The sequence below is a fragment of the Cricetulus griseus genome, chromosome 3, assembly GCF_003668045.3.
Source record: "Cricetulus griseus strain 17A/GY chromosome 3, alternate assembly CriGri-PICRH-1.0, whole genome shotgun sequence".
Lineage (NCBI taxonomy): Eukaryota > Metazoa > Chordata > Mammalia > Rodentia > Cricetidae > Cricetulus > Cricetulus griseus.
Genome location: NC_048596.1, coordinates 148,701,312 through 148,714,881, shown reverse-complemented (window position 1 = coordinate 148,714,881; position 13,570 = coordinate 148,701,312). Strand labels below are relative to the sequence as shown.

Genomic DNA, 13,570 nt, shown 5'->3' with positions numbered 1-13,570 from the left:
CCCTGAAAAAATTTAATAGAGGAAATTTCCAAGCACTTTAACCCACCTTGGCAAGGCTATTTCTACTCTCTCTCTCCTGTTCTTTCCTCTAGTCTAACAACACGGAGCGAAAAATGTCAGTAGCACTTCAAGAAAAATGAAAGGAATTGGCTCTTGTTTGAGACACAATATCAAAACCACAAAAATAATGCTACAATCTCTGCAGAAATTTTAAACAAATTTTCCTGGAATCATGTTGTTAGAAGTACACCAGTTGTTTTAAACAGCTCCCCGAACCTGTGCAGTCAACCTCCACTCTGGAAGTACTAAAAGGCATGTTGCTGCAGGTTAAATTAAGTCCTGAAGTTTTACCACACCTTCAAGCTCAAAGTTTAACTCTTGGTACCAGGATGCTATAAACTCGCTGGGCAATCACAAGTCCTCTGACTCTGGCGAAGTGTGAATTCTGCCATATCAATTTGTTTCCCAGCAAAGCAGTGTCCACAACACAAAGCTGGTCGCTTATCGATAAAATGAAGAGATGCACCTAAAGCTCAGTGGCACAGGGCGGAAACCCAAACTACCTTTCCTAGTCAGAAAGTTCCCAGACAGCCTTCAGCACAGACTCCCCTGGGCACCGTCAAGGCGCAGCGCCCTGGTCTTGGTTCCTCTGGCTCTTACCTTCTCTTAAGCAGTTAGAACCTGAACACCCATGTTGGAAATGACCACCACCACACTCTCCACAGCTAGAGCAGAGCATTCCTTGAAGAAGGGCTCATTGATCGATGCCAAAGACAAGCTAGGCAAATCAGATGCGAGCTGTAGTTATGAGCACAGACTAAGAGGTTGGGGGGAAAGCAGCAAAGAGCACAGGGTTTGTTCTCAGCCCTGCCTCTCAGTGTCTCTTGGGACAGGTGGGAAGGAAAGGAGGACTTCCTGTGCCTGGCGGATACTCCCAACCTGTCTGAGCCTTTATTTAACACCAAAAGGCCAGATGGGTGTCCCTCTGAACACGTAGGTCTTATTTCCTCTACATAAAATCTCGTGTGAACAATTTGTCAAGCTTTCTTGGAGAGGTTTGAGATAGTGGGCGGAAGTCATAAAAAAAAAAGTTGAAGATAAAGAAGTGATTAAAAAACAGTGATCGGGAGAAAAACCCACCCCACCCCCCACGTGTAGTGGAAAACAGAAAACAGAATGTTGTGAACTGAGTTTGCACCGATTCTGATCCTACACTAGGAACTCGAGATGTCTGGACCAAGTCAATCCTTTACAGAGTATCAACAATTTAATTTTGCCAGGATAATTAACACCTCCAAAGAAAAGTTGACTCCTTTGCTCCCTAAACAGTTTCAGACTCCAGGCATTCCTGGCTGGACTAAAATGAAATACCACATCGAAATACAAAATTATGGATAGACAAATTAGCATTTGTTCACACGCATACGAAGATTCAACTATTCAACTCACAAAGTCACCCCAAATTGCTTTACAGCAATTTCCTCACTCCCTTCCTCTCCTTCCTCACTCCCATTAAATCAAACCCTCAGGACATGTGACTAAGATCCCCAATCAACCCACATTCCCCCCACAATCGCAGAGCATGCAAGGCGTTAGACTCGCTGGAGCATCACTCCTGTGTACATTTATGTCCACACGCTAATGAGACTTCCTCACTTCCGCCCCTGGTTGGCTGAGAGGTCCCAGTGGATTTCTGGCGCTGCTCAACAATAGGGATGGAGGGATGGAAGTTGTTTCCAGGGCATCAGGAGGTCCCCCACTCACTGCAGGGAGCACCGCTCACCCTGGGTGCCGTGCTGCTTCCAGGCCCCTCCCCCGCGCCTTCTTGCTGTAGTACAATTGAGAGGCCCCTCCTGGTTGCAGGGCCCCCTCCAGGCTGCGTGCTCACCCAGCCCGCTGCTCCGACAGCTCAGCTGCAGCAGCTCAGCAGCGCCTGTGCTCAGGGCTGCTCCACTGTGGCTTCTGCAGATACAGGTCCTGTGGTCCAGGCTCCTCACAGCCCAGCAGCACCGTGGCGGCAGCTGTGGCCGTGCAGGCCCTCTTCATACTTCTGTGATGGCTCCTCTTGGTGCTGTTTGGGAAAATGATTTTAATCCCTCTCGCCAGAAACAGATTTCCTACATTTCATCAGTCCACACGGACTGAACGGAAGTAAAATGCTTACTTTTCCCCCCCTGCTAGACAGCAAATGCAGTTGACACTGATTTACCCTTCAAATGGGAGAGATTGTATTACAAGCCCTTGGCAGCAAATCCAAGTTGGGGCCAAGCCCCAGCCCCTTGCCTGTCCCCCAAACACTAACCTAAGAGAGTACGGGTGGGGATCAGGGAAGGGATCACATTTAACTTCAGGGTTTTAACAGTAAATGGCTTTAGCACAATGTAAAAATTGGGTGTTGGAAAAGGTTTTCTTTCCTGGCCTGTGAGTTTGCACACTCTGTGGCATGAGCTTTCTAGTAACTTGGGCCAGTGTTCACTCCAAATAGAAGAATGTGCTGTCTTACAATTATGTTTAAATATTAGATTTTAGAAGGTTCTGCACCCAGGGCTGCTTCTGCTTTAGAAAGGAAATGTGATTCTGTTCTTCCCCCAGTCACACAGTGTTGTGTTGGACATCACAGACAATTAACCCAACTGCAGTGTATTAGGGCATGGACTTTAAGATGAAAAGATGTTGGACTGTCCCATTCACCTGAGGGGCAGTGGCCTCTGGCTGGGTGTCCCGTTTCCACTTCCCACAGGGTCTGCTGCAAGGAATCACCTTGTGCTCTTCATAAATTCAGTTATGTATGTCTCTATCCAGTGTTCATGGCTAAAGCACACAGGTTTAAAATAAAGTGGGGCATGCTGACATCCCTTAGCAGAAAACAGCAAAACCAACTACCCATAAATCTACAATAGCAAAATAATGCAGACAACTTTAGCCAAAATTAAAAGTGCATTCTGCTCTTGGGCATTTACCCAAAGGATGCTCAATCATACCACAAGGACATTTGCCCAACAGTGTTCATAGTAGCATTATTTGTAATAGCCAGAACCTGGAAACAATCCAGATGCCCCTCAACGGAAGAATGGATAAGGAAAATGTGGTACATTTACACAATGGAGTACTACTCAGCTGTAAAAAATAATGACCTCATGAAATTTGCAGGCAAATGGATGGAACTACAGCAGTATATATTCACTTATAAGTGGATACTAAATGTAAAGAAAAAGATACCCAAACTACAATCCATAGCTCCAGAGAGCTAGGTAACAAGGAGGACCCTAAGAGGAACACATGGATAACCCTGGGAAGGGAAATTAGATGAGATCTACAGGGCAAACTGGGGGTGGGGAGGGCAGATGAGAACAGGAGGGAACAAGATGGCCTAGGTGGGGAGATATGCAGTAGAAGAGCAATGAAAAAGATATCTTAATAGAGAGAACCACTATGAGTTTAGGGAAAAACCTGGTGTAAGGGTAACTCCCAAGAATCCACAAGGAGGACCCCAGATAAGATTCCTACCAATAGTAGAGAGTTTGCCTGAACTGGCCTATGCCTGTAATCAAATTGATCAATACCCCAACTATCATCATAGACCCTTCATCCAGTAATTGATGGAAACAGATGCAAAGACAAATAATCAAGAACCAGGCTAAGCTCCGGGAATCCAGTTGAAAAGAGAGATGAGGGAAATATGACCAAGGGAGGTCAATATCATGATGGAGAAATCTACAGAGACAGTTGAACCAAGCTCATGAAAACTCATAAACTCTAGAGCTACAACTGTGGAGACTCCAGGGGACTGAACTAGGTCCTCCATATGTGGGAGACAGATGTGAACCTTGGACTAGCTGAGGGGCCCCTGGCAGTAGGACCACAATAGAAACCTGGTACATGAGCTAGCTTGTTGGAGCACATTCCCCATGGTGGAATGGGGAAAGTGCCTTAAACCATGGTAGGGGGCCTGATCCTGCCCCAACCAGGTGCCAGACTATGTTGACTCCTCATGGGAGCCCTAAGCTGTGAGGAGGAGTGGACTGGGATAAGTGGGAGGTTAGGAGGGATGGGAGGAGGACAGGAGGTGAGAGGAGGGGTGGGAGAGAGAAATGTGGTTGGAATGTAAAATGAAATAAAAAATGGGAAAAATGCATTCTGCATTTATTATTGCTTACATCTGGAAGGGTTATTTGTTCTAAAAGGTCCAGATATGGCACCAGTTATTTGCATGTAGTGACAGTACAAACAAAAAGAGAAAGACAACAATGGAAAATTAAGGTTTTCATTTCAATTAGATTTGCTATTGCAACTGTTGGCTCCACAGCCCTTCTTAGCACCCCAAAAGAAAAGAGAAAAGGATATTTTCTCAAACTGAGAATGGACAGCACCCAAAAATGCCATACATAAAAAACCGCACTTAAAAGACAACTTGGTGAACTGGAGTGCATTAACATGAGTAACACCATTCCTCAGTTTGACCTGGTTTGAGTTTTCATAGAACCCCCACAAGGCATTTTGAATTTCTGATCCTTTACATAAAAAGTTTCTATCCTTGATGACAATTTTTTATGACCAAAACACATCATCCAGTAAATGTTAATGCATATTTTCAGCAGACAACACAAGAGTTCAAAAGTTTACCACCCTGGGCTTTCAAAATCTTTTATTTTAGATAAAATAATCTTGTCTTATTGTTCATTACTTCAGTTGGGGCCCCGACTCTCCCATTATTTGGGGATTTCATTTAGATAACCTTTGCATATGTATATACTTTAGGAAGTTCATTGGTTTCCACATTACCCCACAAATGGCCCTTAACTTTAGCCGACTCTTCCCATATGCCCTCCCTTGTCTCCTTCTTCCACCCCCTCCACTTAATCCTCCCATCCCAGTTCCACCCCCATCCATCCATAACTATCTATTTTATTTCCCTTTCCTAGAGAGATCTATCAGCCTCTTGCCCCAAGTCCTTTACTGTACACCTACTCTCTGTGGTTTCACAGACTTAACAGTTAATATCCACATCTAAGTGAATATATACCATATTTGTCCATTTTGTAAATATACCACATTTTCTTTATTCATCCTTTTGTTGAGAGAAATATAGATTGTTCCAATTTCTGGCTATTATGAATAGAGCAGCAATGAACACGGCTGAGCAAGTGTCTCTATGGTAGGATGAAGTGTTCTTTGAATATATGCCCACGAGTAGTATAGCTAGATTTTGAGGTAGATTCCCATCTTCCTGAGGAATTGCCATGTTGATTTCCATAGTTGAAGTAGAAACTGGCACTCTCATCAGCAGTCAATGAGTGTTCCCCTTGCTCCACATCCTTGTCAACATGATCAGTCATTTGTTTTATGGATCTTAGCCATTTTGATGGTTGTAAGATGAAATTCAAAGTAGTTTTGATTTGCATATCCCTGATGAATAAGGATATTGAACATTTCTTTGTTTCTCTTTTTAGTTTTTCTTTTGAAAATTCTCTATTTAAATCTGTAGACCATTTTTTAAATTGCCATGCTTATATCTAGCTTTTTGAGTTCTTTATATGTTTTGGGTACTAGCTCTCTATAAGATATGTAGTTGGTAAAAAAAAATCTTTCCAATTCTGTAGACTGCTGCTTTGTTTGAATGACAGTGTCCTATGCCTCATAGAAGCTTTTCAGTTTCATGAGGTTCCATTTGTTAATTGTTGATCTTAGTGGCTGTGCTAACAGTGTTCTCTGTTCAGAATGTCTTTTCCTGAGTCAGTGAGTTCAAGGTCATTCCCCATTTTCTCTTCTTCAGATTCAGTATATCTACATTTATGTTGAGGTCTTTGATCCATTTGGAGTTGAATTTTGTTCAAGGTGATAAAAATGGATCTATTTGGATTCTTCTACATGTATTGATCCAGTTTGACCAGCATCATTTATTGAAGATGTTATCTTTTTTCTGTGTTTATTTCTGGCTTCTTCATAAAAATATCAGTTGTCCATAGGTGTACGGATTTATGTTTGGATCTTAAATTCAATTCCATTGATCAATGTGTCTGTTTTACTGCTAATGCCATGTTGTTTTTATTGCTATAGCTCTGTAGTACAACTTGGTGATGTTGATAAGTCGTTCTTTTATTATTCAATATTATTTTTGCTATACTGTGTATTTTGTATTTCCATGTGAAGCTGAAAATTGTCCTTTCAAGGCCTGTGAAGAATTGTGTTAGAATTTTACTGAGTCTGTAGATTGCCTTGGTAGGATGGCCATTTTTACTATGGCAATCCTATCAATCCATGAGCATGGAAGATCTTTCCATCTTCTGATATCTTCAATTCTGTCTTCAATATCTTAAAGCTATTACCATACAAGTCGTTTACTTGCTTGGTTAGAGCTATTGTGAAAGGTGTTGCCCTGATTTCTTTCTCAGTCTATTTGTCACCTGTATATGGGAGGGCCACTGATTTTTGTGAGCTAATTTTGTATACAGTTACTTTGATGAAAGTGTTTACCAGCTGCAAGTGTTTCCTGGTAGAATCTTTAGGGTCACTTAGGTATACTATTATGTCATCTTCAAATACAGAGTTTTTGGAATCTTTCTTTCCAATTTGTATCCACTTGATAAACTTCAGTTGTCTTAGTTGCTCTAGATAAGTCTTCAAGTACTATATTGAACAGGTATGGAAAGACTGGACAACCATGTCTTTTTCCTGCTTTTAATGAAATTGCTTTTGAGCTTCCCTCCATGTAAGTTATGTTGGCCATGGGCTTGCTGTAAACTGTCTTTTTATGTTGAGGTATGTCCCTTGTACCACTAATATCTTTTTATCATGAAGGAGTACTGGATTTTGTCACAGGCTCTTTCTGCATTTAATAAGATGATCATGTGGTTTCTGTCTTTCAGTTTGTTTATATGGTGGGTTACATGTTGGCTTATGTATATTGAACCATCCCTAAATTTATGGGATGAAGCCAACTTGATCATGGTGGATGATCTTTTTTATGTGTTCTTGGGTTTGATTTCCAAGTGTTTTATTAAGTATTTTTGCATCTATGTTCAAAAGGGTAATTGGTCTGTAATTTTCTTTCTTTGTTGAGACTTTATATGGTTTGGGTATCAGGGTAAATGTGACCTCATAAAATTTATTGGGCAATGTTTCTTCTGCTTCTATTTTGTGGAATAATTTGAGGAGTATTAGCATTAAGTCTTCTTTGAAAAGTCTGATAGACTGGTAGAATTCTGAACTAAAACCATCTGGCCCTGGCTTGCTTTTTTGCTTTTTTTTTTTTTTTTTTTTTGACTTCTAATTGCTGCTTCCATTTCACTAGGTATTGTAGGTCTATTTAAATTGCTTATCAGATATTGATTTAACTTTGTAAGTAGTAATTATCATCAAGGAAATTATTTATTTGTTTTAGATTTTCTAATTTGGTGGAGGACAGCTTTTAAAAACATGTCCTTATAATTATTTTGATTTCCTCCGTGTCTATTGCTATTTCTCCCCTTTTCATTTCTGATTTTTGTTAATGTGGATATTCTCTTTCCACCTTTTAGTTAATTTGGATAAGGGTTTCCAATCTTATTGATTTTTCTCAAAGGAACAACACATTTATTCATTCATTCATTCATTCATTCATTTAACATCTGGACTGCAGTTTCCCCTCCCTCTCCTTCCATTTCCTTCCTGCCCCTCCTCTCCCAGTCCACTCCTCTTCTGTCCAGAAAAGGCAGGCCTCCCCTGGGTATCAGCAAAGCATGGCATATGAAGTTGTAGTTAGACTAAGCACCTCCCCTAATAGTTAGGTTATCATTGGCTGATGATAACTGACATTTTTGCTAGGATTGGTTGATCACCAAACGTAATGATTAATTTCTTATACGCATTTCTGCCCTCAATCTCCTGATATAAAAACTGTTGATGACTGGGTATGCACTCTAAAGATTTAAAGTAGAGTGGACTGTTTTCATGCATAAAAGTTTATGTTTGTGATTCCTTTAAGATTCCTTATATGATTACCTTTTGAGATAAATTATAAAGTGATTGATTGTTACTTTATATTCAGCCTGCCAGTTGAAAGAAATATCTAAGAAAAATACCTTGCTTGCTTACACTGTTAATCTATAACAAGTTGCTTTGAGTGTGAATGTACACGGGTTCTTGGGACAATTTTTTTTTAACCTGTAATATATAAAATGTTTAATCATGTTAAAGGATATGGAAATTATGCTATTTTTTTTACTTGCATTCATTGTAATCATTCACCTGAAAAACAGAATGTAACCACATTGCAATTTCTATATTGCCTGAAAGATTTTGTTGGGGTATATAAGCTGTAGAGGAAAAATATAGAAGAAGGAGAATAAGGGAGAGGAAAGATAGAGTTAGAAGAAAAACAAGAATTAGAGATACAGTAAGAATGAAAACATGAAGAATAAGTAAATCACCAAGAAAATAAAGAATACAGAATACAGAAAAAGAATAAAGAATGAAACCATCAAGACAGTGTGTGAATGTCTTTCCCCTACCCTCTCAGATAAAAATGTCACAGTACAGTAGACTCTATGGATTCCCTTTGAGCCCTGTGCTGCTAGATTCTGGCAATAAAATAACTGCATTTTATTAAAGCACTTCTGTAAGATAAAATATGTTTATCTCCCTGCCTGGCATGCCTTGCTAGTCTCTCAACTACATTTTTTATGTAGATATATGTGTTATTTTTTAATATCACGAAAAAAGGAACTGAATCTTACAAACAATAATTACAAGTCATGTCAGGAATAGAAGGAACTGGTTTCTAAAACACTGAACAATAAATCCTGCTACATTTCACCACATTCATGAAAAAGAGAAAATAAAACCTACAAAAAATAAATAAAGAGAAATTCCAAGTGAAATGTCAAAGTTTGCTCTGTTTAAAATGCATCTGATTCACATTCTGGACAACTTCAGACATTGAATTTGCACAGGCAGTGTAAGCACACGTGTTTCCTACTGTGTAATTCTGCAAAACATATGAAACCGGTGGGAAGAGACTAAAATCTCCTTCAGAACAAGCTGTTTGTCCTGGGTAGTTCATGCACTCTGTGCTGTGTAAGCTGGAATTAAGTAAGTAAGCATTTTCCTTCATTATATATTTTTACAGTTGTTTATAAATCTATTTTGATTAAAATCTGTAATCCTAATTCTGAGAAGCTCAACTTTACTAAATATTTTCATACTAAATATTTCATGGCCATAACTGTGCCTCTTTTGTGCCACTGAATTCCCACCACACTGCATTCACTGAGTAAATGAATGTCACAGATATCAGTACCGTAGGAATTTTAACATTCTTTGGTTATGTTTTTATGGATTTTTCTCTAATTTTGTAAATTGAAACTCACAGTAGAAAACTCATTTTAAAATAACGTTACATGTGATGGTTTCATTCCATGATGAGAACGATTTCATCTGGTAAAATACAAAATACTGAAACAGATGCTGGCTGGTGTGCCAGACTTATAAATGACACCTGTGTCACCTGTCACTTCATCTAAAAACAGAGTTGATTTGGACCCAAAGTTTAATCATAACACATGTAATAGGACTGCAATGAACAGCATGGAAATATTTCTACCGCAATGGCTTTCAATATTTCCAAATATGGCTCAAAATCAGAAGAAATGCTTTATGGAACAAATCCAAAAGCATACACCCAGACACACATAGCCACTGGTAGTTACTTTTAAGTTACTGCACTCTGGTATTTTTCCCATTGAAAAGCAACACTCTTGTAGAATGGTTAAATTTGTTTCAAAAGCCACAGTTCAAAATAAACTATATATGACTGTAAGGTAATTGAACTTAGGAGGAAATCAATCAAAATTGAGGAAAGGTATCAATGAATAACTAACTTCATTATAAAGTATATTGTGTCTGCGTCAATCAAAGGTGGACTCTACATGATGGACTGTCACAAAATTCCAAATGTCTCACAGCTTAACAGCTCCTTGTCTTCACTGATGCTAGCTAGCAGGAGAGAGATTTCCCACTTTCCTTTCCTGTTGAAGAACTTTGTTCATCTAGAAACATCTAGATCCCTACCTTTCTGATTTCTTTGATCTCTATCGAAACAGTTGTTCTCTGTGTCCTCTGGGAATTTAATTTTTTTTTCAAACAGCATCACAGTTCACTTCTCCATCTATCTCACCTATTAAACTGTAAGTTTAAGAAGGTAGGGAAGAAGGCTAGAGAGATAGTTCACCCATTAAATGCCAAAGCTCACAACAAAAGCTATAAGAGAAAGTAGGTATGAGTTTGTGTGCTTTCATACGTCTTTTTCAGGGTATCAAATATGAGGTTGTTGAATAGCTTGCTGGATGAATAAGTGAACCACAGAGTCTGTGGGTTTCTGAATCAAGGTGGGTGCTGTGGCACAGTGGAAGAGACATGGGTGCATCTTTTTAGATAAAACAAATGACAGTATGCATGAGATTTTCTCTCTCATGTTTCCTGAAACTCTCATTCATGACAACATTGAACTAGTTCCCTTTTGCATATAGGGCTACTTATAAATGACATAAAGGATTTTTGTCATGTTTACCAAATCATAATAAAACTTCTTGACATTTCCATTATTGAAAATGTGGACCCTTTGCCCACTGCTGATTTACACAACATGTTTGGAATAGGGACTTTTAAAATGTACTAATTTGGTATTTGTCACACCAAATAGTAGACCAGACAGAATACTGCAAAGAGTAGACACTCTAAATCCAAAGTGAGAAAAATACACAGAAAAATGGGGAGGGTCAGTGGACTTTTCCTGAAGAAACCAAAGTGAACATTGGCCTGTAGAACCATTTGAAAAGGAATTTTGTCATCCACAATCCCTGCCATGGCTGTCAAGAAGTAGGAGTAATACTTTGCACTAGTCATGATGGCCATGGCCCTTGACATTAGGAATAGAAGACCAGATTTGGAAAGAGACAAAGCAAGGTTTGAGCTCTAGCTTCTTTGTTAAGATTATCTACAAAACACTTCCCTAAGGTCTACAGGGTGGGATTAAATATACCACTTTATGACAGACATGTCCTAAGGTCACATAAAATAAGACACACAAAATATTTAGTGTAGTATGTGACTGACTCCCTCCATTTTTGTACTGAGTACCATCATAACAAGCCCCTGCAGTAAAGATACTGCCATCCTAGCCAGAGAGTAGTGGCCCACGCCTTTAATCCCAGCACTCAGAAGGCAGAGGCAGGTGGCTCTCTGTGAGGTTGAGACCAACCTGGTCTACAAGAGGGAATTCCAGGACAGCCTCCAAAGCCACCCTGTATGTAAAACCCAAACTAAAACAAAAACAAGGTCCTGCAGCAGGTGCCTGAGCCTCAGCAGGTGCTTGAGCCTCAGGTGAGTCCACTCTGCCAGCCCCCCAACCTACTCCATCAACATCTGCTCACTTCTGCCTAACCCCACCCGGACAAGAGTGGACCTCTCCAGTACGGGAAGGTCCACCCTGAATCCGGACACACCCCACCCTTGTCCACCCACCACCCTCTGTAATCCCCCTGCCGCCAGAGGCTGACCCCTCCGCCAGCCACCTGCATTCACTGGAAGAATGCATGGGAAGAAGACAGAGTAAGAACACACTCAACAACAGAAAAACCAAAATGACACCACCAGAATCTAGGGACTCCACACGAGCAAGATCTGAAAAGCCCAACACAGAGCATGAAGAAGAAATGGACCTAAAAATTTATCTTAGGAAGATGATAGAATCCTTTAAAGAGGAAACAAGAAAGCCCCTTAAAGAAATAGAAGATAAAACAAGCAAAGAATTACATGAAATGGAGGAAAAGACAAACCAACGAATTAAAGAAGTAAACAAATCTCTTAAAGAATCCAAAGAAAGCGAAGAAAAAAACAACCAAACAAGTGAAGGAAGCACTCGAAACAGTTCAAGGCATGAAAGCTGAAATAGAAACAATAAAGAAAACACAGAATGAGGTGATGTTGGAAATAGGAAGGCTGGATAAACGATCAGGAACTAAAGATGTGAGTATAACCAATAGAATTCAAGAGATGGAAGAGAGAATCTCAGTTATTGAAGACTCTCTAGAGGATATATAGTCATCGACCAAAGAAAATCTCAAGTCCAAAAAATCCTTAACAAAACATCCAGGAAATATGGGACACCGTGAAAAGGACAAACCTAAGAATAATAGGTATAGAAGAAGGTGAAGAAATTCAGCTCAAAGGTACAGAAAACATATTCAACAAAATCATAGAAGAAAACTTCCCCAACCTACAGAAGGATATGCCTATGAAAGTACAAGAAGCTTACAGAACACCAAACAGACTGGACCAAAACGAAGTCCCCCCAACACATAATAACCAAAACACCAAACCTTCAGAATAAAGAGAAAATATTAAGAGCAGCAAAGGAAAAAGGCCAAGTAACATATAAAGGCAGACCTATCAGAATCACACCAGACTTCTCAATGGAAACTTTGAAGGCCAGAAGGTTCTGGAAAGATATCCTACAAACACTAAGGGTGCATGGATGCCAACCCAGACTACTGTACCCAGCAAAACTTTCAATCACTATAGATGGAGAAAACAAGATATTCCATAACAAAACCAGACTTAAACAATACATATCCACAAATCCAGCACTACAGAAAGTTCTAGAAGGAAAACTCCAACCCAACAAAGATAACTACACTCACAAAAAATATAGGCAATAGATAATCCAATTCTACCAAACACAAAAAGAAACAGGAGGGCAAAATCCACACATAATGACACCACCAACAATAAATCCAAAACAAACAAGAACAAACAATCAATGAACATTGATATCCCTCAATGTCAATGATGTTAACCTGCCCATAAAATGATACAGGCTAACCGAATGGATACGAAGACAGAATCCATCCTTCTGCTGTATACAAGAAACACACCTCAACTTCAAAGACAGGCGTTACCTCGGAGTAAAGGGTTGGGAAAAGATTTACCAATCAAATGGGCCCAAGAAACAAGCTGGTGTAGCAATCCTAATATCTAACAAATTAGACTTCAAACTAAAATCGATCAAAAGAGATGAAAAAGGACATTTCATACTCATCACAGGAAAAGTCCACCAAGATGAAGTCTCAATCCTGAACATCTATGTCCCAAATACAAAGGCACCCACATTTGTAAAGGAAATAATACTAAAGCTCAAACCACACATAAAACCACACACATTTATAGTAGGAGACTTCAACAGCCCCCTTTCACCACGAGACAGGACCAGCAGACAGAAACTTAACAAAGAAACAAAGGATCTAACAGAAGATATGACCCAACTGGGGTTAACAGATATCTATACAAGATTCCTTCCAAACACAAAAGAGTATACATTCTTCTCAGTGCCACATGGCATCTTCTCTAAAATTGACCACATAGTTGGCAACAAAGCAAACCTTCATAGTTACAAAAGAATTGAAATAACCCCTGTATCTTATCAGATCACCATGCATTAAAGCTAGAATTCAGCAACAATACGAATGGCAGAATACCTGCATACTCTTGGAAAATGAATAACACCCAATTGCACTATTCCTGGGTTAAGGAAGAA

The 13,570-nt window shown here is 39.6% G+C and overlaps 1 protein-coding gene across 8 annotated transcripts in view; it reads right to left on the bottom strand.

The window, feature by feature from the left end:
- Gas2 (growth arrest specific 2) overlaps positions 1–13,570 on the bottom strand; it is a 158,128-nt gene that overhangs the window by 128,575 nt on the left and 15,983 nt on the right. Inside the window, exons 4-5 of one of the 8 annotated variants that reach the window (XM_027410518.2) lie at positions 2,692–2,811; positions 1,889–2,071 (exon numbers count right to left, since the gene is read on the bottom strand). The exons of 6 other annotated variants lie outside the window; for them this stretch is intronic. The gene's annotated coding sequence lies outside the window, so the exon portion shown is untranslated. The remainder of the gene's footprint in view (positions 1–1,888; positions 2,072–2,691; positions 2,812–13,570) is intronic. One more of the 8 variants, XM_027410517.2, reaches the window with a different exon arrangement.